A 12,515-nucleotide genomic window follows, 5' to 3' on the forward strand; every position below is an offset into this window, starting at 1 on the left:
TTTGTCTCCCAGCCGGGGCGGCCAGCCGGCAAGTTATGACTATTGTCGCCGCTGCTGTCCCCGTTCACAGGACCCGCCTCTCACCCTCTTCCTCCAGTCGGCAGGCTCCGACTCGTTCGCTGCCTGCCGGGCCCCGGCGCCGCGTTCGAGCCGGTGGGGGAAAGGAGGAGGAGAAGGAGGACAACAAAGCCCCCTTCGCTTTCCCTGCCCCCGCCCCCTTTCGCCTTAATCCTTGCGATGGCGAGGCTAGAGGAGGAGGAGGAGGAGGCGAGGGCGGCGTCCTAGTGGCGGTGGCGGCGGCAGCGATGTGAAGGCCGGGCGCAAGGACACCGAGCCTGAGGTGCCGCGCAGTGGAGGCGATCCGGGCCCGGGCGATGGAAACGCACATCTCGTGCCTGTTCAGGGACCGTCCCGAGGCTTCCCTGAAGCCTTCAGAGCGCTTAAAACGACCATCCGAGCAACCCGGAAGTCACTTCCGGGTTGCTCGGAGGTTGGTTTTAAGTGTTCCGAAGGCTTCAGGGAAGCCTCGGGACGTTCCCTGAAGCCTCCGGGGGGGCGGGGGAGGCTCTTTTCGCCCTCCCCAGGCTCCTATAAAGCCTCTGGAGCCTGGGGAAGGCGAAAAATAGCTTTTTAAAAGGTGAACCCAGCTGGCCAGCGCCTCGCGTGCCCTGACAAATGGCTCCGCGTGCCACTTGTGGCACGCGTGCCATAGGTTCGCCATCACGGTCCTAGGCTGTTCCTGTGTTAAAGTGATAAAGATACTCCTTTTTTTTTTCTTCAGCCGACAACAACTCATTCCAGTTTCAAGATGTGCAAAATCAGGCACAGATAACTGTAGGATCAGCCCTGCAGTTATGGGGCACAGACTAGTGCAAGCATGCCCCTTTCCCTCCATTTCCTTCACTACAGTTCTGTTATGGGGAACTCCTGAATCTAGTTCTTTCAAAGCAGCTTCTCCACCCAACCCACCCCCTGCACAGATTCCATCAGATTTCCAGAGGAAAGAATTGAAGTCAGTGAAGATGCCCACTGCATGCACTGGTGGGATCCTATCGGTTTAACAGCCGGTTTGGTGATCACACACTTCACACAAGCATGCAGCCTGATGCACTTTGTGTGTGTATGCACATTTTTGAGAAAACTTACCTTCTGCATTACTGCTGGGGAGAAAAAGCTCTGCCATGCAACTCAGCTGAGATGATATACAGTAAAACCCAACGGTGGGTGGGTGGGTGGGTCCAGCTGATCATTGGAATTACCGGTTCACCTGAATCGGCCCGAACCAGTCTGAACCATTAGAATTCCACCCCTGACTGCATGTATACTTATAGCTTCATTGATTTCACTGGACTAAAATGCCTGTTGATGCACTGATTTACAGCTAAAAATTGCAAGCCAATTTTACTGAAATCTATTGGATGTTTATAATCTAAAGGGTCCTATTTCACGGCTATATTTCACTGTATTCATCTGCCAGCAGAATGGCAAGTTAGTTTCCTTCTCCTACATGAATAGGGTAACGTTCTTGGCATAACTACAGATTTGCTTGTATGACGTTTGATGAAGCCTCATCTGTTAATGTTAGGATTTAAGAGAATTATGCCTTGACCAATTTACGTTACAAAATTCCGTTGTGCTGCAGTATAAATATAAGTCATTATCTTGGATTTTTTTCCCCCTTTCGGTGGAAGGTTTGGCTTAAAAAAAAACTACTGGGGTTTTCAGATGTTAATGGAACTGGCAAAAATTGAAAGTGACACTCTCTAATATACTTTACTATATCATGTAGTTGTGTATATTTAAATATTTGCATCTGACTTGCTGAAACTGAAATAGCTTATTTTCTTATAGGAACTTTGCCAGGGTGTTACAGACAAAATTGCTAACTTGATAATGAAGGGGAAAAGAAGCTGTTTAAAATAAGATTACATTTATTTTAAAAAGCATCCCATTTGTATGTATGTATGCATGACAAAGGGATGGCATTTTGTAATTTATGGTTTTATGCCTATTCAACTTTAGGAAGCTTGTGAAAATTAGATAGCTGTGCCTTGATTTTCTAGTGAATAAGATTTTCAATTGTCATGCTCTTTAATCTAGTTTTTTCCCTTGTGTTGTTTTTAAAGATATCTCCTTAAATCTCAGTCTATCACTTATTCCAGAAGTTAAAAAAATTATTATGTTCATTGATCTTTTTTATTATGCCTTAAAGCATTCTTTTAAATTGGTATGCCATTTGACATATTTATCTGTTTCCTTTCCTTTTGTTAATCAAGCATTAAAGTGGGATGTAGAGAGATATTTACCAAGTGGCAAACAATCAATGTGTGTGTGTGTGTGTGTGTGTGTGATACGCACACACACACACACACCTCAATTGTAAAGCCGGAAAAATGTGTAACAGATGCTGTACATAATGTATAGGTGATAAAAACCTTTTATATATTATTTACCAAATAATTCTATTAAGAAGCAAGGTGGCTTGCATGGTTAAGAAGCTGAATTGGAAGTTAGCAAGCCTGCATTCAAGAGCCAAGTGTTGCCATGGTGTGTGTGTGTGTGTGTGTGTGTGTGTGTGAGAACTCCTGTCCTTTGCTCCAGCTCCTGCCAGGGACATGAAAGGAGCCACTAACTGGGTGTCTTCCCCCACCACCTTTGCCAGCAACTGTTATGTCACTGGCTAATCATTTCAACCCAGAAGCATCTTGCTGCTTCTGACACCATTTGGCTAGGCAAATGAAAATTAGCGAAGTTTTCTCAATACAGACTTCATATGATTCTTATTTTTTTTGCAGCTTAGCTGTTGTATTTTGTATCAACGGTAATATGTTTCCAAAGGACAACCCCATGCAAAATGCATTGCAGTAATTCAAGATGCAGTCAAGATGGGATTGATTTTGTTAAAAATGAATTGGAAATCTTACTGTGGGAGAGATGAACATATTATTGCTTAGCTTTATAAAATGTTATTGAAAGTGAATTTGGAAAGAGAACATGCAAAACGTTGTATGATTCAGTGGGCAAGGAATTTTAGATATAATGTGATGCTTGAACAATGGGAAAATTTGTGGATGAAGGGTTTAAAATTTACACTAAAATATAATTTAAAAGAATTTTTTAATAAGATGATGTATTGCTGGTATCTAACACCAGATAAGTTATCTAAAATGTAGAAAGGTGAATATTGGAAGTGTAAAAGTAAAGAAGGGACTTTTTATCATTTATGATGGACATGTGATAAAGCAAAGAAATTTTGGAATAAGATTCATTTTTTTAATACAGAAAATTCTGAAAATGAAGATAAAGATGAAACCAGAAACTTTTCTTTTGGGTGTAATGGAAAAAGACTTGGAGGAAAAAAATGGAACTTTGACCCTGTATATATTGACAATAGCAAAGACTATTGTATGCACAAAAATGGAAGGACACTTTGATTCCCACCATGGATGAATGGTTGCAGAAGCTGATGCAGTTGGCAGAAATGGCTAAATTGATTATTTTGATTAAAGAAAAGAATATAAATACTTTTGTTTCCACATGGAGACTGCTTCTGAACTTTGTGCTTGAGGTAGAAAAAAATGAAACTCTGATTTTGGGGGTTACCAATTAGATTGATAGATGCTTATAGAAATATTACTATGAAAGAAGCAAAAGGTTGTGGTTTCATGTTAATGCCTTATTTTACTGCAATAGAGAGAGTCAGAAGTCAACACTTTTTTTCTTTGTCCCAATCCTTCCTCACTTTTCTCTCCCTCCCCCCCTACTGCTTTCCTATTTACTTTTGTATTTTGTATCTTATCTTATAATATAACAAGATGATTAAAGAGGAAAAAAAAGATGCAGATTATTAAGTTTGATGGGTGCTATTTGGGCAAACATGCTCCTCCCTATAACCATTGCTGGGTTCAAGGAGAATTCCCAAATAGAAAATTTGCTATTTTCAAATGACACAAATCTGAGGCCATGAATACTAGAGTGCTATATTTTTCTCTTAATCTTGATTACCACACTACACGAAGAGGTTTTTTTTTTTTTAAAAAAAAACTAAGTTGAAACCTCTCTTTCAAGAGCAACTCTAACCTAAACCATTTTCACATCAAGTCCTTATAACAGTCAGTGTGCAACTTCACTTCATATCTCACTTTGTCAGATACTACTTCAATATTTGCTCCCATTCTGCGTCCCATTCTCCATCTATGCCTAAGCCATCTTATAACAAGTCATAAAAGATGAGCAGTGTTAGATTCGGGCAACGAGAGAACAGACTACAGACGATAGTGACAAACAGCTCTTTATTTATTAGTAGTAGTGATCCAGCTTGCTATGGGGTCATGTAGTTCCTCTTTTATAGGGATCTGGCAGACCTCCCGTCCAATCAGAACAGCCCCTTGTTCCCGCCCTAGTGGCGGCCCTGAGTAGAGACTACAGCAGTTTATGCAAATATCTAACAAGCAGCATGTTCTAGTCTCTCCTAATACTTGTACACAAAGACCATGGCCAGACCAGGAAAAGCTCCTGTAAATGATTCCTGGAATAAAGATAAACGGAGAACAGTTAAATGATGTTTCTGTGCTTTCCCCTGAACATGGCACTTTTATAAAATTAAGCTAGAGCTAGCATTGCCTCACTATGAGGCTTAGTGCCTCAGTATGAGGCACTATAAGAGGAGAAATGGGTAACAACAGAAGTGATTTTAAACATTGACTCTCATTTCTTACCATTGTTCTGCTTAGTCCTATGATTGCATGCTGGCCACCCATCAGTATCGGTGATACAGTTCCCATCTCTGCATAGTGTGAGAAGAAAGACCACAATTGAAGAGTGCAGTTACTGGAAAACAGCAGCTTCAAATGATATAAATCTGAGGCCATGAATACTAGGGCGCTATATTTTTCTCTTAATCTTGATTACCATACTACATGAATATTTTTTTTTAAAAAAAAACTAAGTTGAAACCTCTCTTCGCCCTGCACTAAAATATCAGTCACAATTCCAGGCCAGATGACTTCTGATTATGTCCTTAATATAATATGTGATTCAGGCCTAATTTTCAAGCAGCAGAATGGATCTATTAACCTCATAGCCTGTGATTATTTCCTATGCAGCTCACTGAGCTGTGCAGAAAAGTACTCTGATCTGATGGAAAAATCCTTGAATCTGACTATAATGGTATGTACAAAATACCAAAAGAGTTCAGGATCAATTCTCCTTGGTCCCATAACGTTTATAGTTCCATGAATCATTATATCCTCATTTACCTAAGCGATATAGTTACTTACCTACTTAATTTGTTTGTAGACTGGCAACTTTATTATAAGAATATTGCATTTTCCTTCCAGTACATTGGCCATTGTGAAACTAACAAAAACGTGGCTAAAAGAATACATTTTCTTTGCAGAAGCATCAACCTCATACATCATTCATGAATTATTGTAAGAACTATTAAATAGTCATGGATCTTGCCATGGGCTTGACCAGCTTGTCATGAATCACTCAGACTTTAGCATGATTTATATAGTCTGTACTTTTTTTAAAAAAATAGATCTCCAAGTCATTTCATTTTGTCTGAATGGTCATTTTAATTCATTCAGTAACAAAAAAAGTAGTTTTTTTCTTGTCTTCAAACAATTGACATGGTATGACTTGTTATTCAAACCTGAAAATCTCAGAACTGTAGCACTGATGGCTATGTGTACAAATTTTCCAGGATGTGTAGACATTTTAATAGTTTTACCATATTTGTTTGGCTGAGAATGTAATACTGTTCTAGATTTAAGTCTTCTGCATAGCATTAGCAATAGCACACACCATTTCACAGTGGTCTACAGCCCTCTCTAAGTGGTTTACAAAGTCAGCATATTGGCCCCAACAATCTGGGTCTTCATTTTACCCACCTCAGAAGGATGGAAGGAAGAGTCAAATACAACAGCAATCAACTGGAACTCGTTCTGAACTTCTGGTTGGCCTGTTGGGCCTGTTTTTCACCATCCCCAGGCTCCAGAGGCTTTCCTGAAGCCTGAGGAGGGTGAAAACAGCCTCCCTCGGCCCTCTGGAAGGCCAAAAATCAGCTGGCTGGTGCGCGCATGCAACCCAGAGCTATCAGCTCACGTGCCACCAAATATGGCTCCATGTGCCACCTGTGGCACACGTGCCATAGGTTAACCATCATGTTTATAGGATCTCCTGCTTGAGCTGGATTAGAAGACATCCAATGTCCTTCGAGCTTTAATATGATTGATTGATTGATTGATTGAATAACTGACAACCAGTTTCTCTAGCAATAGCACTTAGCAATAGCACTTAGACTTACCATTTCACAGTGCTCTACAGCCTTCTGTAAGCGGTTTACAAAGTCAGCAAATTGCCCCCAACAATCTGGGTCCTCATTTTACCCACCTTGGAAGGATGGAAGGCTGAGTCAACCTTGAGCCTGGTGAGATTCGATCTGCCAAACTGCTGGCAGACGGTGATCAGCAGAAGCAGCCTGTAGTACTGCACTCTAAGCACTGCACTCTTTAATCATAGAGAATCATAGAGAAAGTAAGTTAGAAAGAGGTTGTAGCCCAACAAATGGGACAGCTCTTATTTTCTGTATCAATTATAACAAGAAGCCTTGGAAAGGATACGACTTAGAAGTAGGGATTTAAGTTTAGCAAGAACCAATTAAATTTCATGGGATAATTAAACATAAATAATTAGGCTTTATGTCTAAAGTGCATGCCAAGTGAGCTTTCAAAAATCTCAGTACACTAAACAGTGTAACTCAGTACTCTTATTCACAGGTAAGCCAAAAATACATGATTCAGTCTCACAGAAATTTGGGTTCACAGCAGCAATCACATTCCTTTTAGTCTTTATCATTGGGCTACATTGTTCTTTTGATACTTTACCTTTTTGATTTCATTCTTCCCTTCAACTCAAAAAATCACTACTGTGGTCCATGTGACTTGGATACTTAATTTATCTTCTGATGCAAGTGAAATTACAATGAAAACCAAGGATGTTTCCTAAATCATGAAATTTCATCACTGGAGGTTTTTAAGAAGAGGCTGGACAGTCACTTGTCTGAAATGATATAGGGCAGTGATGGCGAACCTTTTTGTAAAGGTGTGCCAAAATTGTGTGCGTGCCCACACCCACAGTAGAATGCACCCACCCACCTGTGCATGCGCATGTGACCCATGTGCACATAACCCCCCATGTGGGCAGGAGTTTTCGCCCTCCCCAGGCTCCAGAGGCTTTCCTGAAGCCTGGGGAGGGCATAAAACTGGCCTAATGGGCCAACTGGAAGTTCAGAAATGATCCATTTCAGGCTTCCAGGGAGCTGGGGTAGGCTGTTTTCACCCTCCCCAGGCTTCAGGAAAGCCTCTAGAGCAGTGGTTCTCAACCATCCCAATGCCGTGACCCTTTAATACAGTTCCTCACATTGTGGTGACCCCAAACCATAAAATTGGTGTCTCGGTTCCTAAAACCATCTAAAAAATGTGTTTTCCAATAGTCTTAGGCGACCCCTGTGAAAGGGTCGTTTGACCCACAAAGGGGTCCCGACCCACAGGTTGAGAACCTCTGCTCTAGAGCATGGGGAGGGTGAAAAACAGGCCAACAGGCCAACTGGAAGTTTGTTTCCGCTTCTCAACCAAAAATCTTCTCCATTTCTGGGTTGCCAATTCACACTGCTGGCTCATATAATGAGCAATCTTGGAATAATCCGTACCGAATTAATTGCATTTCTGAGTAGACATGAATAGGATTATGTTGTAAATCAGTATAATTTTATACATTTGAAGGGTTAAAAATGATTCAATATTGTATAGTATTGATTCTTTAACCTAATATTCTACATTTCTTTCCTTCAGCCAAAAATGGATTAATGTATCAACTTGTCTTTTGCATTGGCATTTTTGTGAACTTTACCTACTTGTGTGTATGATTGCATTTGATGGCTAGGCTGATGTTTGAATATATATGAGCAGATAGCAAGGGATTCTGAGTTACATGCACATTCATGCATATTTCAATATATCAGTATGAAATAGAGCAATTAGAAAAGGTATAAAAGAAACAGAAATCATGAAGGCGATCTCTGCAGGTATAGAAAAAGCAAATATTTTTTATCTGAATATGCTTTATAACTTAACAAAAAATGTGGAAGATCTAGATATTCTCTTCAGAATTTACTCTGGTGACATTTCACAACTCATAAATGCATTTTAAAAATGTTATTTGATATAATACATTTAATAAAAACAATTGCATATATATGCAAGAAATATTTCATTTTAATAAGCTATATTGGCACATAAAAGAATAGCGCATCAAGAATTATGACATTTTATTTATTTCTATTCTGAACAGTCATAATTTTAAGTCTTACATAACAGATTGTAAATAGCCTGCCTTTCTGTTTAAAAATGATTTATACAGAAACAATTATTTAGATAATCTATTCTTCATGTTATTGGAGCTGTACCTGTTGTGTCTGAACCATGGCAAATGCAAGGTGTCAATCATCACTGGCGGGTGCCAGGATTGGCTAGAACGTGCAGGCTGGTGTCGTTCTAATTGGTTGCCGGTTTGACAGCTGCCCTGTAAATAGCTGTCAAACCAGAGTTCTCTGTTCTGTTCTGACTAGCGAGTTGTTGTTAACTAATAAAGTTGTTCTTTCTGAATAGATCGCCTCAGTTGATCTTACTTAAGCTGAATATATAATACTGGCGATGAAGAGTAGAGGACGTCTCCACGCACTATTATTCAGTCTAAAGATTAGCCGCCTGATACAAAATGTCTGCTATTCCCAGTTTTGCTCCTTTCTCCACTCACAAGGAGTCATAGGAAGCCTTTTTAGAGAGGTTCGAATGTTTTTTGCTTGCCCACGATTTCACTGAGGTGACAGAAGATAGGAAGAGAGGATTTTTCCTCAGTGCTTGTGGACCTGAAATGTTCAGTATGGCCAGGGCACTATCCAGTGGCGTAGCGTGGGGGGTGCAGGGGGTGCCGGCCGCACCGGGCGCAACATCTGGGGGGGCGCCCTGACTCGCCCCGCACCGCCCTTTGCCGGACTGTGGCCGCCTCTTTCCGTGCCCGGCTTGGCCCGCGAACTAAGCTCCCCGGCCCCAGCCTGCCCAGGCCCCTCCTGCGCACCGCCTACCTCCCAGCGGAGCCGCCAAGACCCGCCGCGCCACCCCCGCTCCGTCTGCCGGTGGCTGCAATGCCACTGCGTCCTCCCGCTCCGCCTGGAGCGCCCCGGGGAGCCGGCGCCTTCCCGAAGCCCCCGGTGCGCCTCCCACCCCCGCGGCACCTGCTTCCCTTCAGTCGAGCCTTTTCCCGCTGCCCTGTCGAGCTCCTCCTCGGGAGGAAGGCAGGAGGCCAGCATGGAGAGCCTCACTTGACTGATGCCGACCAAGGGGCAGCTGCAGTCGGGCCGCACTCGGGTTAGGGGGCGCAAATTACTTGCCCCAGGTGCTGACAACCCATGCTACGCCACTGGCACTATCGGCTCTAATGCCTGTGAATACTGTCCCTTGGGACGTCCTGATGACTAAATTAAAAAACCATTACTCACCTGCACCATCTAAAATAGCTTGCAGATATGCTTTCAGGCAATGTACACAACAAGAAGATGAGTCTGTTTGCCAATATATGGCTGTGTTTCGTCAGGGAGCAATTCATTGCGACTTCAAAGAATTAGACGAAGCCTTTTTAGAACAATTTGTAGAGCTGTAACACTTGGGTTTCTCCTGTATTCAACATCTTGCATGACTGAGGTTCCAAAATTCAGTGTTGCTGTTCCCATGCAAACATCTCCTCATGACAAGGGATATCAAGAGAGTTAGCTTGACCACAAGGCTAAAGAACCTAAAGTTGTGTTGCACATCTGACCAGCATCCTAATTCTACAACACCAAAGCAGTTGGATTGTTAGGAGCATCTGTTTAGGATTGCTTAAAATAATAATTACATTTATCAAATTTCTGGCAGTTTGAAATAAAATGCCTTGTAAAAAAAAAACCAAAAGACATTTCAATTGGTTAAATGAGAAACATTTCCTGGTGAAAACCTTTAAGGGTTTCATTTTCACTGGTTTCACTGAAAGATAGGCAAATCATAATTTTGGAGATACTCAGAAGAAAGGTACCAGGTATACTTTGATAGCCTTGACCCCCTCAAGCTTTTTGTCCTTTTTGCAATAGCAAATTAACAAATTTGTCTTAATTTTCATTCATTTTTCATATGAATTGTTCAGGTACTTATGGAAAGTTTTGTTTCAGTGTTCTAACAGGTAAAACAACATGCAGCCAGACTGGACTTCCGGTTCCGGCGGCTACGGCAACGGGCAAGCCTTTGCCCACTCCCGCTCTCCCGGTGGGCTTCTCCCACTTCTGGGGGGGCACAGGACGCCCCGGAGAGGCGTCCTGCCGAGGGAGCGGCTCGCGGAGGGCCCTGGCATCGGCGTCGGCTGGTGGGGGCTTCTCCACTTCGCTCTAGGCACCGGGGAGCAGTTTCGGAGGGCGCGCATGCGTCTCGCTCCATGCCGATCGGACAACGTACTCTTGAAGGAAGCAGCGGCGGTATGGTGAGAGGCTTCCTTTCTTCATTCCCTCTCTTTTGAACTAATGGACTTTCAGCGTTTTTTAAAAAGTTAAACTTTTGGATTCTTGCTGGAGGTGCGGCTAGAGGGAGGGGGAGTTCCCCCCCCTTGGACAAGCGGCTTGAGAAGATTTTGCTTTCGCCCCCAGGGGAAGGAGGAGGGGGGAGAGCCAACTAATGATGCCTCACCCCTGTAAAAGTGACTCTCATTGGATTTAGTTCCAGAACCTATGGGTGAACTGAGAATTTTCTGAACTTTTAAAATTTTGTTATGCATCTGAGCCCAAAGCTGGCAGGGCAAGATGGCACACTTCCGTTGTCTTCATGAACTGTGAAACCTGACTCCACCTTTAAAATTCAGGCTTCTGGTCTTTGTCTCCGTGTCACCCAGAAGAATCTCTTGTGGATTGCTATTTCCTGAACTCTCTGGAGAGAAAATTTTTCTCCATTGCTAGACTGACTAAAGAAACTCCCAGCTGCTTGGATCTTCTGCCTCCTGAACTCATCTGCCTGCTCTACTTCTTCAGCTGTCCAGTCTCTACACTGACTGATCTCTCTGCTTTATAAACTATGTCTCCAAAAAGACCACCACCTGGAAAACCTGGCTTTGCTACCTCTGCACCGACATCTGCAACATCCAGTCCTGCCACACAGTCAAAGATTACAGAACTGATGCAACCTAAGAGTACAGAGATGGATTTGCAACAAATGCTTCAGCAACTTATACAGGGCCAGGAAGAAATTAAGAAACAATTAAAAGAAATGAAGGAAGAAATTAAAGAGAATCAAGTCCAAATTTATAAGAACTCACAGAGACTGGACCTTGTGGAGGGTGGGGTGGCGGAGGCGAGGGGGGGGGGTAGAAGCTTTGCAGAAGGGTAACAAAGAACTTGATATCCAACAAATGAAAACAGAATTTGAGAGAATGTCCTTTTATCTTAGATTTCAAAATGTTATAGAAGCAGATGGGGAAAACATAAGGGACACCATGACTAATATCTTAGCTGAATATATACACAAAGATAAACAACAGATGGAATGGGAGATAGACCTGGTCTATAGAGTGAACTCAGCATATGCCAGAACACACAATGTACCCAGGGAGGTCCATATCAAATTTCTTAGGAAAAGCACAAGAGACATAATTCTGGGTGTACAAAGGGGGCAAGCATTGACATATCACAACAGGGAGATAACCATCTTGAAGCAGATCCCAAAAAAAATTAGGGAGAAAAGGAAAAATTATTCGCAATTGGCGAATCAATTATACCAGAAAGGGGTGTGGTTTAGATGGTTGATGCCTGAAGGGATGCTGATATTCTGGGAGGAGACAAGAATCAGAATCAATACACCCATAGAGGCTCAGGCCTTTATGGAAAAAAATAAAGCGAACCTAGAAAAAACAGAAGACTCTTTAATGGTCACACAGGACACGGGAGGGGCCGGAGCTCTGCCAACGGGGGGAGAAGGGGCAACACTAAGAAAGCTCAGATCACAAAAATGAATAAGAAAATCACATTGTTATAAACAGACCGAAAGTAATAATGAAATTATATCTAGACTATATATCATAATATATAAGCTGATTGAAAATTTTTCATAGAATTAATATGCTGATTTTATACGATTTTGTATTAATGTTTTATACATAGATGTATCTTATGAGTTTGGAGGGAGAGGGCGTCTGCCATACTTGCAACTGCCAAAATTTGTATACCATTCCACCTACCCTTTTCCTTATAAATGTTTTAAAAAACCAATAAAATTTTCTGAAAAAAAACAAAACATGCAGCCAGACTGCCAGTATAAAAGTAGGTCACAATACTGCTATCATTGTGCTATTGGCCTTCACTGGTACTAGAACATAATGATTACCACATGCAAACAAATGTTGTACAACATCATTTGATCAAGCATCTGCCCTAAGAA

The sequence above is a fragment of the Natrix helvetica genome (genome assembly GCF_964273705.1).
Source record: "Natrix helvetica genome assembly, chromosome: 2".
In the NCBI taxonomy this organism is placed as follows: Eukaryota; Metazoa; Chordata; class Lepidosauria; order Squamata; family Natricidae; genus Natrix; species Natrix helvetica.